This window comes from Panthera onca, chromosome B4 (genome assembly GCF_046562875.1).
Source record: "Panthera onca isolate mPanOnc1 chromosome B4, mPanOnc1 haplotype 2, whole genome shotgun sequence".
Classification (NCBI taxonomy): Eukaryota; Metazoa; Chordata; class Mammalia; order Carnivora; family Felidae; genus Panthera; species Panthera onca.
The window spans coordinates 28,029,036-28,041,030 of record NC_138345.1 but is presented as its reverse complement, the minus strand read 5'-3'; positions in this window follow the sequence as shown (position 1 = coordinate 28,041,030).

Here is an 11,995-nt window from a genome sequence, read left to right as displayed (position 1 = left end):
ATGTCACAAAATTGTTGTTTTATAAAGAGGTGTTGGAAAAGTATACAGACCGCAAAATTTTGTGGGGGAGGGGAGGGAAGTGTCATAGAGTGGCACCGGAGAGCCGATAAAAATCCGTTACTGCCTGGATCCTGGACCGCTTGTGGCATTTGTCAGGCTTTTTCACGAGGTGGACTTGTGCTTTCTCATTCGAAATAAGAGTTCACTGTCCTAAAAAATTTGGTATTTGCAACTTGGGATTCCTTTTTCTTAGAAAATCATCTTTTCAAGATTGCCTAAGCTACAGTCCCCACAAGACTTGGACCTGTCTCTGCCCCACAAGACATCATGTTTTGCTCCCAGTGGCTCACCTCCACTCAAAGCCAGTGTCATTTCTGTGCTTCTCAGGCATGTCAGGGTCCCTGTCCTAAGAACATTGCTGGGCACCACATAAACATTCAGTAACCTCCATTCCTTCTTACTCCCCTCATTCCGCATTGAACCAGCCCAGTGCTTCCTACTTCTGAAGCCCCTTCCCCTCTCTGCTGCACTCGCATCCCTGCCCTCACCCCTGCCCCCTGTGAGTTCCTGCCGCTTACTTTTCTTTAGCAGCCTTCTATGCTGGGCTAAATATTGGCCCCAGAGATATCTAGGTCCTAATCCCTGGAACTGTGAGTGTGACCTTCTGAGGCAAAGCAGGGTTTTGCAACGGGGTTAAATTAAAGATCTCGGGATGGGAGGTTAACCTGGATTGTCCCAGGGGGGCCTTAAGTGTTCTGACAAGAGAGGGGAGAGAGAGATGTGACACACACAGAAGAGGAGAGGGGAGGTGACCACAGAGGCAGATATTGGCACGATGCTACCTTGAGCCAAGGAATGCCAGCAGCCACCAGAAGGTGAAAGAGGCAGGAAAATGTGCTCTTCTAGATAGAGCCTCTGGAGGGACGCCTTGGCTTGAGCCCAGTGAAACTGATTTTGGACTTGTGGCCTCCAGAGCTGTGAGAGAAGAGATGTGTGTTGTCTAAGCCACCTAGTTTATGACAAGCTGTTACAGTAGCCACAGGAAATGACTACACCTCCGAACCCAAACTCCATTCTAAAAGAACCAACTTCCCCCATTCCCATCACTTCTGGTTCCAATATTCTGGTCACAAGACCCCCCTTTCGTGAAGACCCTCCACCCAATTCGTCTTGCTTCCTTCCCCACATTCTTTCACCCACAGGGACTTGAAGGCCCTCTGTGAAAGTCCATGTACCCGTTGACCCACGCCTTTGGCCAGCCCAGTGGCCAAGACATCCTTGAAATGGTTCCCTAACGGGTGAGGAGGCAAAGCCTCTCTTCCTTGGGTGCATTCCTCTGATTTGACTCTATCCCTTTCCTATGGAGTCTCTCCTACAGGGGCTGGGTACTTCCTCAATCACTTTCGACAAACAAAACAAAAAAACCTCTTAAAACCTCCTCCTCTACAAATCTTACCTTCCTGGGGAAGGATAGGTTGTACCTGCTCCTGCCTCATTTTCCCACCTTGTCTTTCCCCAGTTGGGGATGGGGGAGGTGTTGATTATTATTCTGTAACCCATTAGAAGGAAAAACTCCTGGTTTTTGAGTCAAGTAAGTTTTCCAAATATCTACTGAATGTGTGCGGGGAGTCAGGCTAAGTACCCCAGCTAGCTAAGACATGGTTCCTGTTCTTGGGAGCTTGGAGACTCAGCTGGGGTGGGAGGGGAAGCAAGAATATGTGCACATTAATATTTACAACAAAAGTCAGACGTGTAAAGTGCCCTGACAAAGTGTGATGGGGAGAGCAAAGCAGGGACACATCACATTGAAACGGAAGTCAGGAAAGCATCTGTAAGTAGGGCCCACTTGAGATGAGGTAAATTTTCCCGAGCATAGTAGACTAGTATAAGTCAGGGCACTAAGGCAGGAAAGCCCGGACCTCAAGGAAAATGAAACTGGAAAAGAAATTTGGGCCCATAGTTTAGAGTGGGGGGGATCAGCAAACATTTTCTCTAAAGGGCCAAGTAGTGTTTTAGGTTTGGCTAGCCATGTGGCGTCTGTCACAGTGCTTCAGCTCTGCCATTGCAGCATAACTGCAGCCATAAACACTATGTAAACAAATGGGTATGGCTGTGTTCCAATAAAACTTTATTTACATAAACAGGCAGTGAGCCAGAACGCCCAGCTAAGGAAGCCGTGGGCCTCAAGGAGCCATTGAAGGTCTGTGAGCGGGAGGATAACATTACAACACCACCAAAGCTGTGCATTTGGAAAAGTAATCTGGCCAGGGGGGTAATGCCAGGATTGGAGGAAGTGGAATAGAGTGTGGACATGAACCGCCGGGAGGCTGGTCCAGCGTTTGGGGTCAGAGGCCGGAGTTAGGGTACGGAGAGCAGAAAGAAGGTCAGACGTAGAGGGCACGGCTACCCAGTGGGCGGGAGAGACGGAGAGAGCCCAATTAAAAGTGGGCCCCGATTTGGAGCGGGCGCCACTGGGAGTTAGAGCCACTTACTGAGGGGGACTTGGGGTTTGAATGCACCACCGGGTGGTCTGTGCCCTCCGCGTACAAGCCCACGGACAGGAGTGGGTAGGCAGCTGGAGGCAGGCGACCGGGCCTCCTGGGAACACGCCCGAGCCCACGTGGGGCAGGCGGCACCCCACCCTCCCTGGGGCCAGCCGGGCTCCCAGCAAACGAGGCCCAGGATCCCTGCGCTGCTAGACATCTCGGAGGACAGCCAACGCAGAGCAAAACCAGTCCCGCCAGGGGCGGGTTGAGGCCGTGCCAAGTGACCAGGGAAGCTGCGTGTGTGGGCCAAATTGCTTTCTAATTACATTGCGCTCCAGACAAGACAAAATTGTGCCTCTTGAAAAGCATGTACGCAGAGTCCGGGTAAGCCTAGGGGAGGTCAGGCCTGGTGGAAATCCGGGTCAGCGAGTCGTGTTGCAGAATTCATTACCATCCTGCCGCCCTCGGCAGGAAGAGCAGGGACAGGAGGCTGGGGGACAGACACGGTGTGCGGCTCAGTGGAAGTCAGGGACACGTCCTGAAGAGTCCCGCACATTTAAATGGAGTAGGTGATTCTGAAAGAAAATGTGCCATTTCACCCCCAACATCTCATCATTTCTCCCTGGAACTTAATATAATGCCTTCCTGGAAAAATCATATTAAGAATTTTTTTTTTTTTTTTGCCTGTGTCCTGTAGCAAACATTCTCCCCGCTGCTCTGCATGCTGAGACAATTTAGTTGAAAAGGAGCCACCTTAGAATTTGCCACATTTGTGTTTGACAAAGAGGCAGTTTATCCACTAGTTACACACTTTCTTGCTGAGATGCAAATGTTGTTGGGCAGATACTGGAAACGCTGTTTTGATATTTGATGCACTTTCTGGGGAATTTATGTTAGAAACAGAGCAACCGAGGGAAATATGCTGACTTCAAAACATAAATACAAAGCTACCACTTGGGGTTATTTATTTCCCAGGCAATCAATCAGGAAATGTTAAGAAACACGTTCAGAATGGTTTCAAACGTGATTCCAGTCAATTGAGTAATCTCTCCATTTACTTTTCATATGTTGTATGATTTTTCTTAAAAGATGAAAGAGTAGGGGCGCCTGGGTGGCGCAGTCGGTTAAGCGTCCGACTTCAGCCAGGTCACGATCTCGCGGTCCGTGAGTTCGAGCCCCGCGTCAGGCTCTGGGCTGATGGCTCGGAGCCTGGAGCCTGTTTCCGATTCTGTGTCTCCCTCTCTCTCTGCCCCTCCCCCGTTCATGCTATGTCTCTCTCTGTCCCAAAAATAAATTAAAAAAAAAAAATTAAAAAAAAAAAAAAAAAAAAAAAAAAAAAAAAAAAGATGAAAGAGTAAAAGAAGACACTCTTGGACTTGGATCGTAATTGTGGATTTAAGTCTGCCAGTTCTTTAAAGGGAGGAAGTGGCTTCAATTCAGTGAGGCAATCACTGATGTGAAACCAGACAGCACTCATCATAGGAGTATATATGCACAATCATTTGTTAAGTAATTAATTACTTATTTTTCATTGAAGCAGAGTGGACACACGCGGTTGCATGAGTTTCAGAGGAACAATGCGGTGATTTGAACATCTCTCTGCGTCATGCTACGCTCACCACAAACATAGCTGCCATCTGCCACCTGCACCATGCTATAATGGCCATTGACTTTATTCCCCATGCTGCAATACATGCGACATTTTGAATACGACTGATGATTCCAGGACTTTCTGGCAAAAATGGTTAAGAAATGATTATAAGTAAAAGTTAGACGTGGGTCCTCCGTGTGTCCTTCCCCCTGGTGCCGTCAAAGCACAGACTGGTGAAAGAGCTTGCCTGGTTAAGTCAGGCAAGGACAGTAAGTATCATGGGGAAGGGGATGAGGAAGGGGGTTAGACTGGTCTTCTTGTGGCGCTCCTTCTCCTGAGAAGTTCCTCTTCCTGGATGGACTGTGTTAAGGTTAGTTCAGCCTTTTGTAAAACCTGCTGGAATGGCCCAAATATTTGAGTCTGTTTTAATATCAGTTCTCCCCATTTGGAGACCCGCACTGGCCATGGGCCTATGGATTCCTGCCTGCCCTTGATGACACATCATTAGCCAAGGCTTGGAAACCAGAGCACTGTGTCCCTGTGCTACAACCAGGTGAGTAAGAATTGGACCTCAGACCAAGTCAGCCACTTCCCACGCTGCTGGGGGTGGGGGGGGGGGGGAGTGTCAGTGTAGTTCAGGGTGAATTGAACAAAGCCCATCTTCATGTGCTATTGGCCTTGGCATCCAAGAGAAAGGCAGCTTTCCTCCTCTGGAAAGGCCCAGCACACAGGCCTGCTCGCTGATGACAGGAGAAATCTTCAACTGACAGACAGGCAGGCTGTGGAATCAGTGAGATTGGCTTCATTTTCTCCTTTGTCCCTTCTCATGCACCTCCAGATGCCCTCTTCCTTTTTCAGGGTCCTAAGGACCGTTTGCTCCCAACCAGCCTTCTATCCCCTCTACTGATGGCCTAAAAAGCTGACCCTCATGTAAGAATCTGTATAAGTCATTGAAATCTTAGTGGGAAATTTTCAGCGAGCATCTTCTGCTGTCATATTGGCATAGAGTCTTTAGCTCAGATGGTAGAATTAAGGATTTAGTTTCCTGTTCAAGGATTTCAGGCAGCAAACTGGCATAGGGGGACATATGAGGAACATCTCTTCATGCAGATGGAAACTCAAGTTTGGCCTCACTGTATCCACACCCTGGGCACACATAACTGGCAATATTTAGAGGCACAAGATAGAAATAGGCAGATTCTAGAGTGTCTGGGTGGCTCAGTCAGTTAAGCCTCTGACTCTCAATCTCAGCCCAGGTCTTGATCTCAGGGTTGTGAGTTCACGCCCTGCATTGGGCTCCATAATGGTTGTGAAGCCTACAGAGAGAGAGAGAGAGAGAGAGAGAGAGAGAGAGAGAGAGAGAATTAGGCTGATTTTTAGAAAAGACATTTGTATGTGAACAGTTCAACTGTGCTAATTTGGGTAAATCACATGGTTTGGACCACAGTACATGACCTTCAGAAACAGAAGACAGGCAGAGATAATTCCAAGGTCACCCTCAACAGATATGAGGTATCTATCTCATTGAGGATCACAGACATCTCCAATAAACTGCCGATTTCCCTCTCTAGCCAGTTCGGGTTTAGCCTAAGGAAAGCCCTAGCCTCAATCGACATAGCTCTTGTGACTGTGGCCTGAGAAAGGAAACGACCTGCTGTGATGAGAAGTTTCCCTGGTGACATCCATCCAGCTGGCCACGGTTGGGGCTCATCTGGGGCCCACACATACAGGATATCAGAGTGTGCCAAGATCAGCAGAGATAAGCCCTTTGTATAGAATTCCTCCATCCTGAGAAGCAAGGAGGCAGGACTGAGTGACAGACTGAGCAGCCTGGGCTTCTAACATCTTTGGCCCATGGAACCAAACTACACTCTGGGAGCAGCCTGGTTAAAGAGACAAGAAGAGACAAGTCAAGGTGAAAAACTTTGGGAACCTTTGCAAAACAGACTGCAGCAGGCTCTTTCAGCTGTGCTGGAAGGCCAAAGCATCCTACAGATAAGCTCCAAGTAGTTCTGATGGAGGAGACTTGCCTGGGCCAGAGAGTTCTACTGTGATCTATGTGCGACAGTTTTTATCTGTTTAGCCCCACACACTCCAGGGAATTATCTTTATTCTCTTCTAATTGGTCTTGATGTCAAACTTAGGGACATAATGAATTTAGAAAAAGCAGCTCTGAAGGGAAAGAAGAAAACCAACTTGTAGTTTGGCATTTGATGAACTACCTGCCCTAATTGGATACAGAGCTCTGGATCTGGCCTTGCCTGATCTTCCCACAATAGCCGTGCAGTGGGGAGGGAGAAATTCCCATCTGATATCCATGTGGGCTCCCCCTGCCAGACAGACGGTGAAGACTGAACCTTAGAGAGGTGACTCTCCACTTGGCATCTCAAACCGTCCCCTTCTTGATTAGCTTCGAGAAACACATGATCTTCCCACCTTTGGAAGGAGAGATATCTGACAGAGGTGGGTAAGTGTGGGAAGTGTCCTGCCTCTTTAAAGAACTGGCCATTGCTTTCTGTTTGTTCTTACAGAGTAAGCTCTCAGTGGGCAGAGCTTGTGGACCAGCCCCAACCAAGTCTGCTGTCAGAGGGACCCTCGTCTGACTCTTTCTACAAGCTGAATGGCCTGCTTTTCATATTCTGTCTCCACAACAGTGCCCTGGGCCTTTTTTTTTTTTTTTTTTTTTTGTATATTAGACTCTCCTGGATGTTCATTAAACAACAACCACAACAGCAACAACAACAACAAACAACAACCCCACCTTGCCTTCAGTTAGTGCTTTGCTATACAAAACAAGGACTAAAAAAGTTGGAGGAGGACTAAGAAAGTTGGATGGTGCTCGAACTTTCACAACAGATGTTTCTTCATTGACTTTCCCCCAGGAGGAGAGTAAATGCAAGTTGTTCATCTGAGCGATTTCCATCCCTTTTGGACGGCCCCTATTCCTCCTGCTGTGAAACGTGCACACTCCTCAACTAAATTGTATGGGATGGTTCCGAAAGGGGAAAACCTAGTTTGCATACTTCAAATTAGAGGTCTGCATGAAAGTACACGGGAATCAGAGACTCACACAGCCCCAGTCACAACGGCCTCCGGCCCTTAGGGAGGGCCACGCTTGAGGCTTAGCGGTTCTGACACCCCAAAGAAGTGGAGGGAGATCTACAGGCACTTGTAAAAATGTATAGCTCATTATAAAATGTTCTGAAATTTTAAGCTGAGCATCTTCCTTCTGCAAGTGTACTAGGGGTCAAAACTTTAAAGTCTCCATCTGCACCACGCAGGCCATGCTCAGGCCAGCCAAGGGTATCAAGAAAGGGGGAGGAATCGTAATTAGGTTTTCTTTTCCTCAGCATTGAACCACCTTCTGTAGCTGAATTGCTGGCACTCACTTCCTCAGCAAGGTCGGTTTCCGTGGAACTCCAAGGCAAGCAGAAAGCTCCGGAAACTGAAACCATGAAACCTACAGAGTTCCCAGAGGAAACTGGACCACCCGGAACCTTTCTAAAACCAGTGGTCACTGACCAAATTACGAGTCAGGAAAATGGTCTTTGGTGAGTGAGCATTTCTGAGGTCTCAGAACGTTTTCATTTGACTGGGAACATTTGCGCTCAAGGTTTTGGTTTTGCATCCGGATTGGAAAAAACATGCGGTGTCATTTTCTCCTCAGGAGAGCAGAGCCAAAGGACAATGACTGTCCCGAGTGCTTCAGGGCCATGTTGTTACTCCTTACCCTGCTCTTCATGGTTCTCTGGTGACTGTTACTCCTTACTGGACAGGACAGCCAGGTTGCAAATGTTTACCCCTGTGTGGACCCTCCAGCAGCTCAATCGCACAGACTTTTGCTGACAGGGATTTTTGATTTAGCTGTAAAGTTTCACTGTTTTTCTCAAGTGGATAAAAAGTCCTGACTTCCTTTGTTTCTAATTAAAGACATATGGGCAGAAGATGACCAGCTCCCTCATTTTAACTCCGTGTAAAAGAGTGTGGCTCCGTGGCATCCCAATTTGCCTGTCACCAGTTTGCCGGGCCGTTTTAAACAGGTCACCTGATCTGTCTGCAAGCAGGGAGGAACATACACCTCGTTGATTGGTGTCCTGTGCTATTTCACTGTTTGGTGCTATCAAGTGGTAATAAAAACGCTTTAGAAGCAACGCTGTGGGTTGTCAAAATGCCCATCCATCACCGTAAGCAAATTTATTCCATAACACTTCAGGTCTTTAGAAGTAAATTGAGTAACTGCAAAAAGTGTCTTCGAAATAAAAGGGAGAAGGATCAGGTAATGGCCTGACCCAAACGGTGAGTTAACTACCCTCTGGGAGTGGAGGTTTTTTCCTACTTGGGAGGCTTTAGCTCTGCGAATGCAACAGTGCCGGGAGAAACACGTTTCTATGATACCAAAAGGCAAGCTACTAGTTCTGTTGGGTATTTTGTGCCTTGACAACAACAACAACAACAACAAATGTATGTGTGTGTGTGTGTGTGTGTGTGTGTGTGTGTGTGTGTGTTGAAAGAAGTCATAGTTCTTGTGCAGCAGTTACCATCCTGTGCCAGGCTAATCTTTCCAAATGAGTCACTGTTCAGCTAATAAAAGGTGTTTTCAGATCTATCGGTGGCAAATGATAATCACTGGAGGAGAAGGAGCATGTATTGCGCACTTACTGTATGCCAGACACTGTGCCAAGTGCTTGTACGTCAGCTCATTAAATCCACACAAACTCATGGAGTAGAAACTCACTTCCTCCATGTTAGAGAAGAAGAAACTGAGTTGCAAAGAACTTAGACAACTGCCCAGAGTCACATTGCCTGGAGGAGGCAGAACTAGAATGTGAACCTGGGCAGTGTGGCTTCAGGTGACAGTCTTAACCATATGCTACCCTGCCTCCAGGCTTCCTGTGCTAGTCTGATGGAGGAGCCCTGCCCATTTAGAATTCTGATTCACTGGCCATTCATTGACCTGGAATCCAGTAGTCACTCAGGAAATACTAATGCCCTCACACATCCTTTCTTGTGTCAATCCTATCTTACAGACATAAAGGAGGATATATTTTCTTTTTTTTAAATGTTTACTTATTTATTTTTAGAGAGAGAGAGAGCAGGGGAAGGGAGAGAGAGAGAGAGAGAGAGAGAGGGAATCTCAAGCAGGCTCCACACTGCCGATGCAGAGCGCAACGCAGGGATCAAACTCACAAACCATGAGATCATGACCTGAGAGGAAATCGAGAGTCAGACACTTAACTGACTGAGCCGCCCAGGCACTCCGGGAAAATATATTTTCAAGAAAGACTCTTCTGAGAGTCAGGAAAGAGTTAGGGAGCAGCCTCTTTGAGAAGATCTTTTTTTTTTTTTTTCCCTAAATTGCAGGAGGATTTAAATGGGTAGAAGTTTGTCAATTACATCTCAAAAAAGCTAGGAGAAAAAAGAAAATAAAGTGCGTTGCTTAAGGTAAATTTAAAAAATAAAAATAAAAAGGTAAAGGGTAGAGCCTTTCAATATTTCTAAATGTGCCAGTCCCAAAATGTTGATGATAGCTGCATTAGATATTTTGGTCACGATCTTTGTCAGAGTCTAAAAAAACTAGTCATCCCCCTCAGTGTGACTCACCAGAAATGTGCTCAAAGCTTCTCGTGTTTAATACACATGGAAAACAGTGCATCCACCTGCTAATGGAAGCCAACTAAAGTGGTTCCCTGGGGATCTACTGGTGACTGTGATGTTACATCTTCCTGGGCGTGTTTTTTTTTTTTTTCTATTTTCTTCTGGAACGACATCAAAAACAAAGAGGAAGTATTTTTTCTGTCCTAGAACATGTTGAATCGGGATTGAAACCTATCACATTCCCAACCCCTCGGACCCAAGTCCCCTGAAAGGAAACTGTCCCAACCTTCAGCAGACAGGTTGGCATGAAGGGTCAGAAAAGGGACTCATGCTATAGTCACACATCCTGATTCAGCCGGGTTCTTTGCGAATCACCCCTGATAAGTTGTTGCTCAGAGTTTTGTCCCTCATTCATGACCATAAACGTGAGGCACATCTGGCCTTATCAGGACAAATATCATGTTTTTCATGGTTTTGCTGGTGGCTACACATACTCAGAAGACCTTGAAAACCACGAGCTGGCCACCCATATAAGAACTATCCCAAATCCCAGTTTCCACAAGGGACTAAAGCAAAGAGATTTTGGGTGGGGGGGGCTTTGTGCATTTGTGCTTGTGTGTGTGTGTGTGTGTGTGTGTGTGTTTAAACTGACTAGCACCATTCAGAGAGTCCTTAGGAGGATTTCTGCTCTGAGCTCTGGCTCTCCAGGCAGCACAGCCCCACCACCACATCCTGCCTCTCCACTTCCTCCTCCCCTTTCCCAGCTCCAGAAGCCAAGATGGGAAGTCTCTCACGACCCTGTGGCTTGGCCAGGAGGAAGCCTGAACTTGATACAGCTGGCTTTCCTGGGGCCTGGTAAGAGCATTTATCCCTGAGTCTGTGCTTCTTTGCTCACCTATTTTTAGCCCTGGGCTGCAGAGCTTCCTGAGGCCTCCGCCATCAGTCTCTGTCGCGGCCGGGCCATGCCAGGGATGGGACCCAGGTGCTGCCAGGACTGCCGCGCACCTGAACAGGGACCCGGGCAGCAGTTAAATGTGGTTTGCTTTAACGTCAAAAGGAAGAGAAATAAACACCCTAAACCAACTCCCTCCCTGTCTCCCAAGAACAACGGTCGGAGTTTTCTATTTTAGCAGTAAGCCATGAGGGTGGCTGGACACATGTGAACTGGAAATGTGGTCCCATTAATCTGGCAGGCAGAATGGCAAGAATGTCCTGATCAGGACCAGCCCAAAGCACTCCTCTCTGGCTGCCCTCTTACCGCGTACTCCCTGTTGTGGGGGCACGCCCTCTCCAGACTACACCACTCCCCGGTCCCTTGGCGCCTGTTGCCACTGCAGAACTGTCCTTGATGACCTGCTCTGTGTCCTTCAAGATCCCTGGCCAAATGCCACTAAAGCCTTCATCACCTTGGGACAATTGATGCATAGCTGTCACCCTCACCTGACTGAGCAACGCCATGGACAGAGACTGTGTCTGTTTGCTTACACGTCGAGTGTGCAAGACGGCGGGTGTGAGCGGTGGGGTGGAGGACATGACAGGGATGCATGGGAGATGGAACAGGAGGTGTAGTTTGGGGCCAGGTGGTCCCACATTAACAGGGCTTTGCTAAAAGCTGAATGAACAAACACATGACACACGACAAAAAGTTAAAGTCAAGATACAGTAAAGAGCCACAACTGGGAAAAATAAAACTAGCTAATTCATGTTCTTGGTTTTGTCGGTACTTATAAAGCTCATTAGTTTAAGTGAGGCGTTATGAATTGACTCTATTTATCACTTCAAGAGATTTAGGGCGCCTGAACCAGGGTGGGTTGGGCCAAATGTTCCATGTGCAAAATTTAAACGTAATTACAGTGCGTGGAATATACTGTCTCCGACTTGTCCCCAATGTCAGCCCCACCAGGCAGAATATCCTATCCATATCAGATCAGACATGACAACAGAGATTAAGACAAACCAGAATTCACCAGCTGGCAATGGCCTTTGCCTGATAAACGCTATTGCCGGTCACTCAAAGACGATACTTTTGCGATGTCTGTGGCTGTCTATGGGTCACCAGAGCTTAGTCCTGCTTAGTCCTGGGTAGGCAGAGCGGGAGGTGCCTGGGCTGGGAGCAGGGGGAAGAAGACAGCCAGGGAGGAGAGGAAGCCGGAGAGGCAGTGGCAGGTGGGGCTGTGTCCTTTCTGAGGCCTGCTTTCCGGTCAGGCCTCTATCTGTCCTCTCACACCCCTCCCACACCTGCGGGCACTTGATAAAAAGAACGTGTCTCCTCCCACCCCACCCACATTCGAGCTGTCCCTGTTGCCAGAGCCCGCTTTTTCTT